The 12,896-nt window shown below is 40.9% G+C and overlaps 1 long non-coding RNA gene across 2 annotated transcripts; it reads right to left on the bottom strand.

Annotated features, from left to right (window-relative positions):
- On the bottom strand, nt 1-10,402 carry LOC122884690. Of its 2 annotated transcripts, none has more exons than XR_006379944.1 (3): nt 10,349-10,402; nt 1,481-1,603; nt 1-242 (listed from the first exon to the last, which is right to left on the bottom strand). It is a non-coding gene; the product is annotated as an uncharacterized LOC122884690 (long non-coding RNA). The 2 variants fall into 2 exon arrangements; XR_006379945.1 differs by lacking the exon at nt 10,349-10,402 and adding an exon at nt 8,260-8,307.
- Nucleotides 10,403-12,896: the final 2,494 nt, after the last annotated feature.

Genomic DNA, 12,896 nt, shown 5'->3' with positions numbered 1-12,896 from the left:
AATTTTACTGAAGCAAAAGATCTGAATACTTCTTCCCCCACTGCTGAATAGAAAGGGAACTATAATTTGAGACTGACAGAAGTTAATAAAGGCTCTCTGTCAGGTGTGAAATAACAGTGTGAGGCACTGCGACGCAGAGATAAGTCAGCGATCATCCTGTTTGGTTAGGAACAGGGAGCGGCAGCCACCGAAGGGAATGTGCACTGTATGGACTCCATGAGCTCCAGAGCATCTCTGCTTCCCTTCAGGAGGAAACACACACACACACACACACACACACACACACACACACACACACACACACACACACACACACACACACACACACACACACACACACACACACACACACAGGTTGAATTATGTCACGTTTGGGGACATGACATAGACTTACATTCATTTCCTGGAGACTTACGCTAACCCTAACAACCACTGACCAAAAAATCTGCCTTTTCCAGCTTTTTTTGGGGATATTTTCAATTTCAATATCTTCAAGTTTCATGTGGGTATAATTTCGTTTTTTGTTTCTAATTGTATATTGTCATTGTACAAATGCATAAGGCCGGGTTGTTTGGTTGCCGAGGTTTTTCATTTGCTATTTTCTCAGGTCTTGCATTCATGATCAAACCATTTGTCTGCATTTCGTTTTTCAACAGGCTTCCGTTTTTGTTTCTTATGAAATATCATGTGGATATCATTAATGGCCTTGTTTACTCTGGTAGGGACATATTGATTTTGGTCATATACTGATATGTCCTTCATCAGATCAGGTGAGATCAAGGCCGTGATGAATTTGCCTCCTCTGTCTGGAGCCCATCTGTAAGTAGGATTACACATCTAATATCTCTCGTTTAAATCTCAGAGGACACTCTATCTAACTTCTTTCACTTATATTTTTGTCCAACTTGTCCTCTGCTCTCAGTCTCCATATTTTCTGGTCCTCACCGAGACAGAGGGCTGCTGTTTTCCTTCCTGCTGTGTGATTGACAGCTTCTTATCTAACTTATTATCTGAATGTCAATGACTTCCAGAAAATCCCATTTTTAGGTGATTGATGGAAGCCAGTCAGCAAATGAAGAGATAGAGAGAATGAGAGAGAAAGAGTTTGTCAAAGAGAAGGCAGTCCTCACCAATACATGGGGAAAAGTGAAGCAATGTTTTTCAAAATGTGCAAGTTGAACATCTAATTACTATTGTTATAATATTGTTATTACAACAGCATTTAAATGTGAAGCATTTCCTAACTACACCCTGAAATATATGAAACTTAAAGTATGTTAAGTAGATTTAACCCATCTCTAACCCTATTTAGATGTTCTTTGATGAGTACTTACTGAAAAGCATCAGGAAGGTAAACGATTCTCTTTCTATGAGCTGATTGTGCATCTTGTCTGACTGACAGTCACATGGTAGAAAGGCTTCCAAATTATCCTCAACATCAAAAACACGAAGCAGTATTCACACACACACACTTACACACCAATGGCAGCGAGCTACCACGCAGGGTGCTGGCCAGCCATCAGGAGCAGTTTGGGGTTCAGTGTCTTGCCCAAGGACACTTCGACATGTGGGCTGGGGGAAGCTGGGGATCGAACCAACAACCCTATGATTAGGAGACAAGAATAAAGAAGCACATGAGTTAACACGAGTCACTCAACATAAATACAACTGGTCAGTTGCAGCTGTGCTAAAATGAGCAACATGATAATCTTGACATATTATTTTAGACATTCTTACTTAAGTTCCATCTTTAAAAATGCACTCAGAAATGAACAGGCTACACAGAGAGGTGTTATGGTACGATCGAAGGCTTACAGAGACCGGGACATTTCTAGACATTTCTGTTTGGCTGTTCAGGACAGCCCTTTTTTGAGCATTTTTGCTTTATTATACAACCTTTATTTTAACTCCAAAGAACATTGAGGAGGTGTCTTCATTTACAATGGTGCCGAGATGTAAAACAATGCTTCCAAACAAAATAGCTAACAATAAAAACAACAATGTATGATAGCTAAGGCAGTGGAATGAGGTGAGAGAGACAGGCTTGAGACAGGGACGTGGCAGCTACATGGTCAGTGTCCTCAACCTCTAGACCACCAGGACATCCTAAGATACCGTGACGTTTTCAAGTTGAACTTATTTATTTATTAATTTTTTTCCCCAGATATTTATGTTCTCACATTGCTTGCTTGGTTTTCTTGGGGATGCTCTGTTACAGTAACACTCTCCATGTTGCATTAGTGTACAGTAACAGAACCTAAACCCGGGGTTAAAGCAGGGGTTACAGTAACCCACTGAACCACAACTTTCCATACTTTTCCCATATAAGGCCTCCTGTCAGTCAGGTTCAGCGTTGTTGACCTCTTGAGGAGAATGGATTGAGATGATGATGGGAGGAATGGTTGGCTCTGTGTGGAGGAATGAGGAGGAAACTGGGAATGCTTGATGCTTGGCCTGAGCTCTCAGAGCGGAAGATGAAACTTTTAGAAGTTGATAAAGAAACCTCTTCTCGCTGTGATCTCTGACATGGGATTACAGATGGTTGCTGTGTGAATTTCCACAGAGGAAGATCCATGTTGGTATTGATCAGTCAAACTGACTGAATGCTAAATGTGGACACACCACCATATGCTTTGAGAGAGTTCCTAGATATCTCTTCGATATGCATCCCCTTTATTAAATTTAATATCAGTGCAAATAAAAATCAGAGGATAATATTTCTCAAATAAATACTTGAATCATTTCAAAATTTAAGAGAAGGACATAAAGATATTCCACTAACATCTTTTGCAACTGTTTAGTTTGTGTAGGCTATATCTCTGCTCTGCTGTGGCCATTTGGTTACAATGACAGTGACCTGAACACAAAAATGGCTATTGTAATTTGATTCATTTAATGTCAAATTAAAACTAGAACACTGTGACTTCACAGCCCTTCACGCTGTGTAAATTGGAATCATTTAGTTTTTTTGTCCTGCACACACATTTGCAAATTGTTACTTTTGAGTATCTGACTGTATTTTGTAATTCTACAAAGGTTATACGAGGTGTGTGATGCTTTACATTTCTGAGACAAAAGTTCCATGTTTGATCTTCTGTACAGGGCAGTTTACCTCAAACACACTGACTTCACTGATTATGACTGGATGGACACTGGCCTTGATTGCAAACCATTTCATCCACCTTAAAAATGATGGACGTTGCTCCACGAGCAAAGTCTCTAGTAGAAATAGATAAAGGTACTGAGCATTATTAGACATTAGATGGGAATAACCTGCAGAAAACCTGTTTTATTAATGCACATAGTATAAAAAGGGCACAAGAACTGATCCTGTGTCTCCAAACCTAAAGTCACTTCATTTGGATGGGTTACAGTGGAGATTTGAAGCGTGTAAATGTATTAGAAATAGTCAGATATTCAAAAATTGGCAGTTTCAATTATACAATATTATTATCAGCACTCAATCTGTCAACCCTGTTCACAGTTGGCTCTGTGGTAACAAATTAGAGCAACATGTGTCATTAGAGCTGAAGTCATAGACACAACAACAGAGCTGGGATACTGCAGTCCATCACTGGAGCCAATGTGAAACGTCCCTTTTTAGACCAAACACAATCTATCACGCAGCCTTCCTATGAAACCATCAGTCTAATGTGACTGTGTGCAACTTAGCTACCACAGCGCTGCACTGTGCTTGGGCTGACTATCTGGAACACACAGTGGGTAAACATCATTTGATTCTTTCTCCATCTGGAAAAAAATTGTTGTTGAAGTCATAAATCATGGTATGGTGTGGTATTTTCACACTGCACTTAACACCACAAAAGTCATCACAGTACTGAGATGTGTGTCCAGTCCTGGAATGTGTGGTATGTTTTTCTGTTTCTCAGTGTGAATTTCTGTAGTTTTAACTTTTTCCTTTACTGTTCAGCCACTATTACAAACCACAACCTCGCAAACTGATAACTACCAAATTCTATTTCTGTTTATTCCAACAACTGAAAAATGTTAAAATATTGTGTGTCACAGAGTTTTGCCTGAAAACATGCTATGATAGGGGAACTTTGTGCCTTACTTCTTATGCCAATATAGTTCTTCAGAGTCGTTTTTAGCAAACGTCACTCAAACAGGAGGAAATAGTGCATTTGATGGGGACTATTTTCAGCGGCGGATTAATCCACACAATCCTGTCACACTTATATGAGTGAACTGCATTGAGTAACAATTCAGGGTTACTTGTGGTTCCTAGAGTCTCCAAAAGTAGAATGGGAGCCAGAGCCTTCAGTTATCAAGCTCCTCTCCTGTGGAATCAGGTCCCAGTTTGGGTTTGGGAGGCAGACACCATCTCCACATTTAAGAGTAGGCTTAAGACTTTCCTCTCTGATAAAGCTTATAGTTAGGGCTGGCTCAGGTGAGTCCTGAACCATCCCTTAGTTATGCTGCTATAGGCCTAGACTGCCGGGACTACCCTCTCCCCCCCCCCTTCCCTCTTTCTCTCTCAAAACCTAACACGGCAGCGGCGGATGGCCCACCATTGAGTCTGGTTCTGTCCAAGGTTTCTGCCTCTCAAAGGAAGTTTTCCTTGCCACTGTGGCCAAATGCTTGCTCATGGTGGGATTTGTTGGGCCTCTGTAAATAATATTATAAAGAGTTCGGTCTAGACCTGCTCTATAGGAAAAGTGCAATGAGATAATTTCTGTTATGAACTGGCGCTATATAAATAAAACTGAATTGAACTGAACTGATGCCTCAGCATACACCAAAGAGGTGAAGGTCAGTTTTTAACTTGTACTCACAAAAGTAATTGATAAGATCCGTGAACATGGTAACAAGTCCGATTGTACAAGAAAACTGTGTGCACAACTACAGTAAGTACAGTAGGTCAAAGCTGAGGCAGGAACTGGGTCTGTAAACTGTGATAAGCGTTTACAGCAGGGTACTAATTTTACTGTTTGCTTTTGTTTTCTCTTCTGAATAAGTTTGTCTAACATGGACGTGGCTCATGTTTCTTGACTTCTTTTAAGTGATGTCATCGTGTTCCCAGATCTCAGCTATTAACTTGGTGACTACATGTTATTAGTAAACCAACAGGGAGCCGATGTAAAGAGGCTGAACCAGGTGTGATGTGGTCGCACCTCTCGGTCCTGGTTTACAGCTGAGCAGCTGAGTCCTGTACAGTCTGCAGTCTGTCAGAGTTTCTAGATGAAGACGAGTGAACAGGCTGTTACAGTAATCAAGGCGTGAGGAGATAAAAGCATGTACAACAGTTTGTGCATCACTAAGATTTAAAATAGATCGGATTTTTGCAATATTTCTGAGGTGATAAAAACATGATTGGACAAGCTTAGTGATATGTTGCTTGAATGAAAACTACAAAATAATACCCGAATTGTTATGAACTGGAATCATCCTATTACCAACTCCTTCCTAATAGACTTAACTATAAATAACTTTTAAAATCCCCTCCTTTAAATTCTAAATACATAATTAAATGAAAAGTCGAAAAAAAAAAGTCGAAATATTGAAAAAAGTGAAATAATGTGTAAATGTCATCAGGTACAGTGTAACTTCATGCTTAGGCTTTTACACAAAGATAATGAGTATGGAGACAGCACACACTGGTTTCACTCAGGGTTTATGAAGCGGGTGTGCTTCACTGAAGCAACAGAAATCACTCAAGAAAACTAGCGTTTGGATTTATATCTCAATACCTTCCAGACACACACACACACACACACACACACACACACACACACACACACCCAACAGGTGGACTGTGTCCGGTGGAACGGTAGCCCTTGTCAGCACCCTGAGGCCCCGACAACCCCCACCATCCTTCCAGTGCATTGTGGGTGCCTCTGTCCTGTTCTGAGGCTCTGCGGGTCGAGTGTGCGCTTCCTGCCGGCTATGTCAGACTGGATGGAATGAGTGGTGACTATTCTGGTTTCCAGTTCTCAACCATCCATTCAGCATGGGCAGCTGGGAGACGTTGCCTCCCGCAGGACAGATGGGATCATCCTGCTGGAAGCAAACTTCTGTCTGCTGTTCTCCCTCTGACTCCTGAAGCCTTCACTACCCGGCCATGCATCTGCAACTGCTTCAGGTCCGGCTGTGGATCACTTGTTATAGTCTATATCTGACAACATCAGTTTTATACCAAAGTTCAGTGTTTTATTCTTCTCAGAGTAAAAGAGCAGCTTGAACAACATCAGGACTATCGTGGGACACTAAAAACAGAATCCTTCAGCCCAACGCTTAACGTGAACAAACGAGAGAGCAAAGAGAAATCTCATAACCCCCGTTTTAGCCTGTTTGCTTGGCTTCCAGTTGATTTTGGAATCGAATTCCAGAGTTTATTATCACTATTAAAGCACTCCATTCTCTAACTCCAGGAGTTTTTTGTGAGCAGAACTGCTAGCAGTCCCCAGGTCTTGATCCAAAACTACAGGAGAATGTGCAGTTGCTGTCAGGGCCCCTAAACTCTAAAACTGCTAATTCTGTGACCCAAATATATCTACTACAAACTTGTATTACTATTATTATTAAGTGGGCTCTCTGTGCCTTCTCTCTTTTCAGTTTCAGATTCAACCTCTTATTTTATTCATGTCTTCGTCTGTTAAAAAAGTGCTATACAAAGGTTATAAGACCATCAGACCTCTGGACTGCAGGTTCAAACTGAACAGTCAGTAAAGAGAAACTGTTCTTCTGACGGAATGTTACTAAATGTTCTGCTGAGTGTATTAAACACAGATACAGATTAGTATTTGGATAAGAGAGACTGTGTTTGATTTATTCCAGAAATGTTGTCTGGATTCACATACACACAGGAAAATCAGATTACGCAGAATGAAGATGTATTAGACATATGTACTGTGCCCATATGCGGCACACACACACACACACACACACACACACACACACACACACACACACAGGCCTGTCATCACAGTGAATTGGACAGGGTTAGAAGCTTTCAGACATGATGCATTTGGCCTCGCTGCCCAGTCCTCCCAATTACACAGCAACACACACCTAAACAAACCTGTGGCCCGAACATACACACACACACACACACACACACACAGTGTACACAGTGGAAAACAAAAGGATTTTATAATAACTTGAATTGCGGAATCTTAATCATCATCAAGCGTTACCGAATTAATATAGGGCTAGTGTTGTAGCTCTATTATTTGTAGATGTCTGTGGAGAGTAATGAAACTGTATTTTGTTTGTGCATACTTAGATTTAGGAATGTGTACAAAAATCAGTAAATGTGTATGAGAATTGTGCATGTGTAAAAGAAAGTGAACATGTGTACTCTGAATGGTCTTTTATCACAGTAAATCAAAGTCTTTACAAGTATTTAGCTTTAAGAACTGGAAAAACAACAAACTAATTTGCAACAGGAAGAAAAGTAATGCCTCTTGGACTACATTTTTTAAATCGACATAATAAAACTGTATCTGCAAAATGTTCACTTCTAACATCTTGCGCTTTGTACACCCACCATTCATCCCGACCTCCTACCTACAAGAACGTTTCACTTGGACAGGAAAAAGAGCTGCCAGTGAACATAATGCAGACAGCAATTACATTTCCTTCAAAACACATTTGGCAAAAACATAAAGTAGTATATAATTTAATTCAAATTTTCAGTAGACACAGTTGAGAAAAACAGAATTCTTCACTTCCTGGTACATCTCTTAATTGGTTGTCTTTTTTCATGTTACTTTTGCTAAAGTCCAACTGTCCAAATGTCTGCGGCATCTGTCTGTGTCTCAAGGTTATCTTCACCCTGAGCCGAGGCTCACAGGCTCACAGGCTCACAGGCTCACAGGCTCACGCTGCTGTACACAGCCTGGCATTACGCACTGGTACAGAGTGAATGCAAACATACAGCTGCTCTCATGCCACGTTCACACCATCAACCATCAAGTGCAGCATTAGTTGTTGTAGTAATGTATATATTTCAATGCTTGTAATTTACAGACAATTTACAAAGAGACTATTACAAAGTCTTGCAAAATCATAAAATGCGACAAATAAATAAATGATCCAGAAAAAGAATTTAAATACGCAATCATCAAAAGCTCAAACTATTTTAAACAATTACAACAAAACATGGAAAATCAGTAAAACTTGACTGAGTTGAAATGATAACAATAATGCACACACACACACACACACACACACTTCAAAAAACAGACTGGCTGGTGCCTGTGTAGCCCCAGGGGTGTGTGTTGCTGCCTTAATGACCTGCTTAGATCCAGATCGAGCTGTGGCGTCTCCTCGGCCTCACTCAGGGCCTCCTCCTCCTCCTGCAACTGCTCTTTTGCTCCCTCTCTTTATCTCCTCCTCTCAGCTTTGTGGCATTCATGTTGAATTGTCTTTTGGCTTTCCCCCTTCTCTTCTTCCCTTCTGCCTCCATTGCTCTCTACGCATAGCCTGTCTTTCCCACTCTGTCTCCCCTCCTCCTCCCCTCCCCTCTCCTCTGCTCTCTAAACCACTGTAACAGATCTGTCTGAGTCCAGCCAAGACCCCCTCTGTCACTTCATTAAGTTGCAGTTACACTGACAAACTCAAGTGCAGCAGTCACTGTTGTTTTTCCATTGTTTTGTGTGGAAGGTTGCGGTTTCTATGGTTTTCAGTTAAACAGTTCATCCATAGGCGTTGCATTAGTGAGCTGCACTGTTGAATGAGCAGCATGTGACACTGAACCCAGCTCAGCGTTTTGCAAACTGGAAAGTATTGCATCTGAACTCTTTGTGTGAATGTATCTGTGTGTGTGTCAGGGATTTAGACAGCAAAATGAAGCCTCCCAAGTTGTGACTGTCTAAAGGCAGAGACAGACAGAAGAAACACAACGGATCAGAAGGCAGAGAGCTGAAAGTGTATGTGTGGTGAGTGATGTGAACGAATATATTTTTCCCTCTGTCCCACTCTCATTTTCCAGATGTCAAAGGTCAGCTCTAATTGGCCTAATGGACTGTCCCGACCTAAAACATGCAGATCCCAGGTCAGCCTGGAACAGAGGCCAAGGACGACCTGAGAGGAGCAACAAACCAGTAAACAGACTGGTGTTAGACACAACACTGCCATCCAGCAGCCAGATAGAGTTACTGAGAAGATCCCTCTGTGGACTCAGACAGAGGTCTTTATCATGGATACATTGTTTGTCGAGATATAGTTCAAGTTCCTCAAATTGCTGTTGTTGACATTTCTGGTTGTTTTCCTCCATTGCTAACACACATTCCTTTAAAATAAAACCCAAATTACCAACTGCATTACAGTTTCTCGATTGCTTACTACTACTACAGGGCTCTCCCTGTAGTAGTCCCTGATTGTCTGCAAAACACATGAAACAGTAGAGTAAATGACTACTCTGAAGCACAGTTCAAGAGGGCACAAATGGCAGACCACCATATGTAGTTTGTGCTACAGTGTAAACTGCTGTACTGCTATACTGTGAGTACTCATATAATATAATATAAAAACTCATACTTGAACATATTCCAGACGTTGGTCTTTCACTCTGTCAGAGTTTGTTCGAAAGGGACTGTAGGCCTGTTTCATCCGGAACCTGTGTTTTCGAAGGATATGATCAGTTGGGGAGAGGATGGCATTTATGCCTCGAAATTGGTGATTGAAGACAATCACTCTCCTTTGAATCTCTCGCAGGTGGATCACATTGTTGGCAATGACCATATTTACCAGCTCCCTCTCTGGCTCCTCCGACAAAAGCCTCAGCAAAAAGAGAAGTACTGATTACTGTAGCACATCCTTTTTATGAAATGGAAGCATACAGAAACTCTATCTGTATGTGAGGCAATTTGATGCATTTCTTCTTATTAGTATAGTGCAACAGCTACAGCACATGTATGTGTTGTACCAGCACAGAGCACAGCACTCAAAGGTTACAGCAGAGAGCAGTCTGAAGTGCACCGACATGTTTTCCTCCCTGAAGGCGACTCAAGTTTGGCTGTACTTGTTGCCCAGCCGCCCTCATGCCATGGACCAGGACAGGGTCAACTAGAGTGGCATGAATTTCGTCCGAGACTGCTCGTCTCCTTCCTATTCCCCTCATCTTTATACACACATATCACAACCTAACACACACTTGTCACAATGGTATACTTGGACCACACACACAACTCCTTTTTGAAACATGCTCTGAACACAACACATTGAACAATTTAAGACACATCAGTCCAACTTTGTATGTGAGAACTTTCTGGTCGATACACATTCAGATTCAGCAACATTTGTGTTTTGAAACTTACAGTAAAATGTATAAAATCAGGGCACCTGGTAGAGCGGTGCCCCATGTACAAGGCTGAGTCCTTACCGCAGGTTTGAGTCCAACCCGTAGCCCTTTGCTGCATGTCATCTCCCCTCTCTCTCTCTCTCTCTCTCTCTCTCTCTCACACACACACATTTCTTGTCTCTCTTCAGCTGTTCCTATCAAATAAAGGCAAAAAGCCAAAAACGAAAATCTAAAATCAACGTGGAATAGAAAAAAGAAAAACAGGAGAAAAAAGAAAAATGCTCTGCCATGCTCTCCTCTTTGTCTCGCACACCTTCCATAGTTTGCCTGCTGCCTATGTTACTGTATCTAGTGATGACAATATCAGACCCTTCTCCGGAGAAAGTCAGTAATGCAGAGCACGAGCTGTATTGTTACTGCTGATTACTGCTCAGTTGGTACAGAAATGGAAAAGTGACAGCATCCTGTTATGGGCTGTAAACCACTCTGTGACTGGAAGAGATGTTCTGGATTTCGCCTCACCGGCCCCCTTTCCCCACCTGGCACAAGTCTTTCAAAGATCTCATCAAGGAATTAAAACGTAGGCGTTTATGCATTCTGAATTTTTGAAATTTCTTTTTAGATTTAGATGTAGCAGAATGTAGCCACTTGCAGTCTAATTTATTTACATTCATTTTGTGTTATGTTTGGTTTTAAACGGAAATGCATCAGCTTTTACAATCGCATGTAAGCATGTGCAAAATGGACCGTAAATACACAGAGGTTTGGTTGTAGGGAATTATGGGTTTAAATGGCATCAATATTTATATTAAATAATATAATTGATAATAATAATAATTATTACTATTATTAATAATTACAGTTTTTCCAGTTGCTAACAAGCGTTGTTCAACACTGAAACTACATTTTCAAAACTCTTCACACAGTCTGCATCAGCAGCATGAATGTTGGCCGAACAGCTGATCTCACCTACAAAACAAAACACTGGCAACACGTCTCATTCAGAAACACACATTTCATTCACACACTGGCCTAAAAACACTAACAACAGGGAGGATTACATGACTGATGAAAGTTTTTTAAAGTTTCACTGATTTTCCACATAAATACTGTAATACAGTTTCACTTTATTGAAAGCATCTGTAACACGAATGAATCAGATATTAATCAAAATTTTATTTTTTTATATGAATATAGTACTTGAAAATGTAGAACCAAAAGGTGAAAAAGAGGGGAAAAAATAATTACTGCGTAAATGCTTGGAATTTGCCATCATTCTGTTTTGAATGTGTGTGTGATCATTCTGAATGCAGTGTGTTAGCGTTAGAACAACGTGCTGAAAACACACAGTGTTTTGCATGTTGTGGAGGACGAACGGGAAAAGAGCTCCTGAACTTTGAAAAGTGCGGTCGCTGAATGCATTTTGTCTGAAAGCGATGCAAAATGGTTCCCAGTTTGGTCTGCATGGACTTTGGTTTCGCTGACTGTGTGAAGAGTTTTGAAAATGTAGTTTCAGTGTTGAACAATGCTCGTTAGCAACTGGAAAAAACTGTAATAATTAATACAATAGAATTTAACTTGCATTAAATTCACCATTCTTAAAGAAGAGAAAATTGATTGCCAGTTAACACAATTAATTATATGTTAGTCTGATAAAATACACTAAACAATCCATTTGGAACTGGAATTAATAATTAAATGAATAACTGTAACCAGAATTACCATAAATAGTTAGTAGGTTGAAGGATTTGAAGTTCTACATAGCAGACTGGTGATATATTCACAGCATGATTATCCACAATTTATTTAGAATATAATGAAAGCAAAACACACAATGAATCTAACTAAAATGCACTAAACTTTAGAACAAATGGGGTGTGTGTGTGTGAGAAGGAGACTGTGTGCGTGTGTGTGCGTGTGTGTGTGTGTGTGAGAAGGAGACTGTGTGCGTGTGTGTGTGCGTGTGTGTGTGTGTGTGTGAGAAGGAGACTGTGTGCGTGTGTGTGTGTGTGTGTGTGTGTGTGTGTGTGTGTGTGTGTGTGAGAAGGAGACTGTGTGCGTGTGTGTGTGTGTGTGTGCGTGCGTGTGCGTGTGTGTGTGTGTGAGAAGGAGACTGTGTGCGTGTGTGTGTGTGTGTGTGTGCGTGCGTGTGCGTGTGTGTGTGTGTGTAAGAAGGAGACTGTGTGCGTGTGTGTGTGCGTGTGTGTGTCTGTGTGTGTGTGTGTGTGTGTGTGTGAAGGAGACTGTGTGCGTATGTGTGTGCGTGTGTGTGCGTGTGTGTGTGCGTGTGTGTGTGTGTGTGTGTGTGTATGCGGGTGCAGGTCTGAGTGCACGCTAGAAAGAATGTGTGTTTTTCTTTTTTTTTCATTCAACCTTTATTTAAATCCCGAGGAATCATTGAGGGCATGCACTCAGTTTCAGTGATGTCGAGAGTACAAAACAGAATAAATACACACAGAAAATAATTAACGAGAAAACAGACAGACAGCAGCAGAACAGTTACACTAAAGTGCGGAGTGGTTTGTAATCATGGTTTTAAATTGACCTACAGGTACAAATGTGTTGAGTTTTAGTGTGTGTTGTAAAATGTGTTGTAAAGTGTGAGCAGCACTAAAACCAAAAGCAGTTT

Source organism: Siniperca chuatsi, linkage group LG11 (genome assembly GCF_020085105.1).
Source record: "Siniperca chuatsi isolate FFG_IHB_CAS linkage group LG11, ASM2008510v1, whole genome shotgun sequence".
In the NCBI taxonomy this organism is placed as follows: domain Eukaryota; kingdom Metazoa; phylum Chordata; class Actinopteri; order Centrarchiformes; family Sinipercidae; genus Siniperca; species Siniperca chuatsi.
This window is presented reverse-complemented; position numbering and strand designations above follow the sequence as displayed.